At 37.1% G+C, this 6,240-nt stretch overlaps 1 pseudogene; it reads left to right on the plus strand.

Annotated features, from left to right (window-relative positions):
* The first annotated feature begins 2,026 nt into the window (after positions 1-2,026).
* LOC132559735 (uncharacterized) lies at positions 2,027-6,040 on the plus strand (annotated as a pseudogene).
* The last annotated feature ends 200 nt before the right edge of the window (positions 6,041-6,240 follow it).

A 6,240-nucleotide genomic window follows, 5' to 3' on the forward strand; every position in this document is an offset into this window, starting at 1 on the left:
CCATACCAGATGTCTAACCATTTTGTCTCACACTGACCACATCCTGACACAATATCAGACGTCTTACCATTTTGTCTCACATTGACCACATCCTGACACAATACCGGATGTCTTTCCATTTTGTCCTACACTGACCAGTTCCTGACACAATACCATATGTCTTACCATTTTGTCTCACACTGACCAGTTCCTGACACAACACTGACCAGTACCTGACACAATACCAGATATTTCACCATTTTGTCTCACACTGACCACATCCTGACACAATACCAGATGTCTTAACATTTTGTCTTCCAACGACTAGTTTTTGGCACAATACCGCCTTAAACTGGAATACGTTTATTTCAATTTCTTCTGGGATTATGAATCTAATCTGACAATGAACACAAGCAAAATAACTACTAAAAATTAAATTCATATTCAGAAAGTGAAATGCAGAATATTACATATCATGGAGAAGATTTTTTATGACAATATTAACTGTTCCTAGGGATGCAAAACATTTTATACAGCAAATGAAACTGCTGCTATCAGACTCCATCAGTACATGTAAGTTGAAAAATGCCAGTAGTAAGTTGATAGCAAAATTAAGCTGTAAAAGTCACTCCAGCAATATGTTAAAATTATAATCACACATTCTTTAAATTAGCGACAAAATCTCGCTGAAGTGCATACAATTATATTTCTTCCTTTTATTTTGATAAATAAAAAAAAAAATGATTACCAAGACATACACTTACTAGTGCTATTTCTTTCTAATTAAACAAATAGCTTCAAACTCGTTTCAATTTAATACAAAAGGGGCAAAAACAGATATTGAACTAAGCATCGTGTTTAGTCACTTAAAAAAGAAAATTATTTTACATCAAGACCATGGTTTCTATTTGAAGGATGATGAAAGTCGAGGAACAACATTTCAGTCTTCGTTAATTCAACATTGAAGTATGATGGAAGTCGGAGAACAAAATAGTTGTCGTTGATCTATTTTTCAATCCCGATTAAAGTCGAGGAACAACATTTCAGTCTTCGTTAATTCAACATTGAAGTATGATGGAAGTAGGAGAACAAAATAGTTGTCGTTGATCTATTTTTCAATCCCGATGAAAGTCGAGGAACAAAATAGTCCTCGTTTATTCAGTTTTGAAGATATCTTAAAAAATAGAACTCATTCAAAAACACTGACGTGTAAAGTATCTTCTCTTCCTGTTACTCTCAGATTGTATCATTATTTTGATGATAACCACAACTCATTCATCTTCTGAACTTCATGGAATATCAACATATAGAGTGGGTAATACCTTTTATTATATATTGCCAGTGAAATATAGAGAGAAATATCTCATTGATAAAAGTGAGTGAAAAATCATACTTTTGTAGGCTTACACCAATGAATAGAGAGAAAACAAACCGTCGTATAAAGTTGACCAATCATAAAGCCCGGTACAAAAAACAACAACTGAAACCTGAAGGGGTTGTTTACTAGTAATATGACCATCAATTCCATGTTAACCTTTCAATTTGGTTCGAGGAATCGAACAAGAGATGTCTAGGTGAAAGGCTAATACGTTACCACTGTGCCACCCAACCAAAGATATAAACAGGAAATATCTGTATCGTACAAAAGAAGGGTAAATAGGTGTGGCAAATTAACCAAAATGTGTCACCAGATATAAACAGGAAATATCTGTATTAGAAAAAAGTAGGGTAAATAGGTGTGGCGAATTAACCGAAATGTGTCACCAGATAATACAGGAAATATCTGTAGTCGTCGCTTGATGACGTCACCAGAGACAACAGCTTCTGTAGTCCTCATCGCTTGATGACGTCACCAGAGACAACAGCTTCTGTAGTCCTCGTTGCTTGATGATGTCACTAGAGACAACAGCTTCAGTAGTCCTCGCCATAGACAACGGCTTCTGCAGTCCTCGTCGCTTGATGATGTCACTAGAGACAACAGCTTCTGTAGTCCTCATTGCTTGATGACGTCACTAGAGACAACAGCTTCTGTAGTCCTCGTTGCTTGATGACGTCACCAGAGACATCTTCTGGGGCCTGTTCAATTCACCTGTTTCACGCTGTGCCAGAACTGTTCCAGAACTGTCATCAGTCGAATGCGCAGGAACAGGAAGCAGTATTATTCAAGATGGCAGTAGCTACAGCACTGGCTCTGTTAATGACTGAAGAGGACGACGACGATGAGTTAAATGACGTCTTAGGCACAACTTTATTGGCCAGCATCATTCAGTCGTAGGTATCGGATGCCAAGACAACTAAATATATAGTCTTTAATAATGAAGTATGTTAACTACGTCTGAAGTAGCCTATATAGAGGACCGTTCATGCTAGCATACAGTACTATTCTGACGATAGAAATATATTGTAACCTGTTTGTGTTACTGTGTAGCGACTAGCAATATTACCGTATCGTTTGTCGAAACTGGTTTTCTGTGGGTCAAGTCGGCACATTGAAACAACAGACGTCGATCTAATGGTTACAGTTATGCTCAGCATTATGATGCATATAAACTGGATTTTACAACGTGTATTCAAGATTGATAAAGTGTACACACAATCATTGTAAGGTGGGACTATTGTTCTAAAGTCGCATAATTTCATGTCATTTTTATTATCTTCATGCAGATACAAATCTTTTGTAGCCAATATCTGTCTCATGTATAATTGGAAATAAATGCATTTTTTTTTTATATTTTTCCAGGGGAACAAGAACACCTAGGACAAGAATTTTGGGTTACGTGAATGAAGTTGTTGCTCATTATAGCAATTTGGAATTCCGGCACCTGTTTCGCTTGTCGATAGACACTTTTGAGGTCATTGTGGGATACCTGAAAGACTGTCCAGAACTTTGTAATAGAGGAAGTGTTGGACGAGAGCCAATACCTGTGTCTAAACAGTTACTAATGACTCTTTGGTATTTTGGAGGGGCAGATAGTATAACAAAGATAGCTGACCGGTTTGGAGTGTCGGAATCATCAGTCATCCTCAGTAGAACCTGTGTTATCAATAGTATTCTCCGTCATATAAGACAGAGGTTCATTAAATGGCCTAGTGATCAGGCACTGCAAGATACAATAAACGATTTCAGAAGAAGGAATGGATTTCCTGGGATTGTCAGAGCACTGGATGGCACACATATCCCCATTAAAGCTCCCCAGATTAGTCCACAATCTTATGAGAATTGGAAGAAATTTCACTCGTTGGAACTACAGGCCATTTGCAATTCTGAGATAATGGCTTCAGACTGCTTTGCTGTTATCCAGGGAGTCGTCATGACTCTCGTGTTTTGGAAAACTCACCTTGGTGGGAGAATGGTTTGCAGCACTGTAATGGCAACCACATCATTGCTGATGGAGGTTATTCATTGCGGCGTTGGCTTTTGACAACGTATAGGGATAATGGACACTTAACACGAGAACAGAAAAATTTCAACAATCTACTATCATCCAATCGAGTTGTCATAGAACGAGCTTTGGGACTGTTAAAAGGTAGATTTCAGCACCTTCGCTATCTGGATACACTGCAGATCCAAAGTGCTGTTGAGATTATCATTGCAGCCTGTGTGATGCACAATATTTGCCTACTTAACCACGATGACATTCAGGAATTTATGGAAGATGAAAACGGCAGAGCCATTGTGCCTATTAATCTTGGACAAGTTGAAAATGAGGCAGAAGGGATCGTCAAATGCAATGCACTGGCAAGGCAATTAATGAGACATTGATACTTGTATATTAAAGTGGAGTGGTCATTATTGTTATCGCTGTTCACTGGAAATAACATTAAACTTTGTAAACCAGTCATAACATTTTAGTGTTTTAATTTAAAGACCTATTGCATGTGTATGAATAAACCATATATATTTTGTAATAAATGTATCACCATGCTGTCCACTACACCAATTCATGATCCATACACTATAGATCATGTATAAAAAGTTGCTCAAGTATTCGAGAGATAAAGTCAGATGTGTTGGATATATATGGTACATTCAATGTAAATCTGTCTACACAAATTCAATTTGAAATATTGATAACAAGGCAATGAAAGAACAAGGAAATGAAAGAATCCCGTGTCTATGTTGCTTCCTACAAGTCAAAAGAGATTGTGACCTACTGTTTGAACCAGACATGTCACCTCACCAAGGTGCACCCATATGCCACGTTTGAAGTTCCAGTAGGAAAAAGTATGAGATAAAGCCTGAACAAAATTGTGGTGGGGATTAATTATCAGTGAAAACCAGACACAGAAAATACGGAAAGTTAAACAAAATTTATTTGTTCAGTACAATAACAAAACTCCACAACAGCTAACAATATATTATATCCCATGTAAAAAATGGATGGACAACTTGAGTACATACTGACAGTGACTATTGTACAGCAGTTCTGATGTGGGTAATAAAACAGACACAAGGTAATTCATCTGACACTGGGTAAGAGTATAGACAGGGTGTCTGTACTATTACCCTGTGTCTGTACTATTACCCTGTCTGTACTATTACCCTGTGTCTGTACTATTACCCTGTATGAACTATTACCCTGTGTCTGTACTATTACCCTGTGTCTGAACTATAACCCTGTCTGTACTATTATTACTCTGTCTGTACTATTACCCTGTCTGTACTATTACCCTGTGTCTGTACTATTACCCTGTCTGTACTATTACCCTGTATGAACTATTACCCTGTGTCTGTACTATTACCCTGTGTCTGAACTATAACCCTGTCTGTACTATTATTACTCTGTCTGTACTATTACCCTGTCTGTACTATTATCCTGTGTCTGTACTATTACCCTGTGTCACACAGGGTAATAGTACAGACACAGGGTACTCTTTAATTCTTAAATTTAAGACCAAAAAATAAATTTCCTTTGACCAGTATGAAATTAAGAAATGCATAATTTTTTTTATTTTTGTATTCTTTTTTTTTTTTTAATTTTTACTTTTAATTGAGAAGCAATATTTTTTAAATGAAATTACTCTGCTGTACATTGTGTACTGCATTTACAACTGCTATAAATTTCAATTAGCATTACTGCATATATGTATTTCCAGATAATCTTTTTTTAAGTATACATGTATATGTATGGGGTCCCATTGTACATGTAATCTGTACTTGGAAATGTGTGGGTTTTTTTTTTTAAAACAAGTGTAGTTCTACATAAAATAAAACTGGAGATGTGTATTTTCCAGAGCGGCATAGATAAGTTAACATTTTCTTTAATATTTCAGCAGTCAGTAAGTTTTAAAGCTTTACATTAATTTTTATATTTTCTAATTTGGCCTGCAGGTATCACAAACTAGTAATAAAGTTATTAGACTACTTCTTCCAATATTAATTACGGCAAGAGTATTTATAAATAATAATCAGGGCTCTCGATCTGCCAGATGTGGGGTAGAATATCATTCCCAATGCAAAATAGTTTTTTTTCCAAATTTAGACCCCAAGTTTTCCCAATTCTAAGGAAAACGCTGCTATTTTTCCCAATTCTAAGGGCCCCAGGCCCCAGTCCCAGAATGGGGCGTGAGAGCCCTGATAATAGACGTCTAAAACATTTTTTTTTAACATTCCAGATCTATTACACGAACAGTTAGACCTAGATTCTACTGTACATGCACAAATACGTGTTCAACTATTCGTTTCTGGAACAAGACTCGGCCCAGCAGCCCAACATATACTATCTTTGGGAGTATCTTTGTGAAAATAAGACCACAATCGAATTTTAAATACCACCTTACCTTTTTTTACACATTTGTGCTGAAGAGCGGCGTGAAGTGTTGCGAAAAATACGTCACATTCACATTTATAGAATGTATAGTCTGTGGCTTGCTCACTGGCGGTCATGATTAATTTTCTAGCTGTGCCGCCTGCACCACCTTTCAGATGGCACAGCCAGAACTTGTACCGGACAGCTGTTCTACTGCGTTCAATTGGTGTTCCAAATGTACCGAGTGTCCAGAACAGCGAATCGAACGGGCCCCCGGGAATCTCATACCAAGGGCCATGCGCAGTCGATGATAAGTTTACGCGGAGACCCCTGAAGTACAAGAAGAATAAGACTAGGTATTCCGGAAGAGCATGTCTTCCGCATTTAATATCAACAGAACATTTAAATTTGTAATTCAAATTCCTTAATCATCCCGCTATTTCAACTTTGTTCACAGACAGACTTAACATCTGATATTTTCCATGCTTTGTGATCCGGATTTACTTTTGTC

This window comes from Ylistrum balloti, unplaced genomic scaffold, assembly GCF_031769215.1.
Source record: "Ylistrum balloti isolate Yb309-2 unplaced genomic scaffold, AGI_CSIRO_Ybal_v1 Utg370962, whole genome shotgun sequence".
Classification (NCBI taxonomy): Eukaryota; Metazoa; Mollusca; class Bivalvia; order Pectinida; family Pectinidae; genus Ylistrum; species Ylistrum balloti.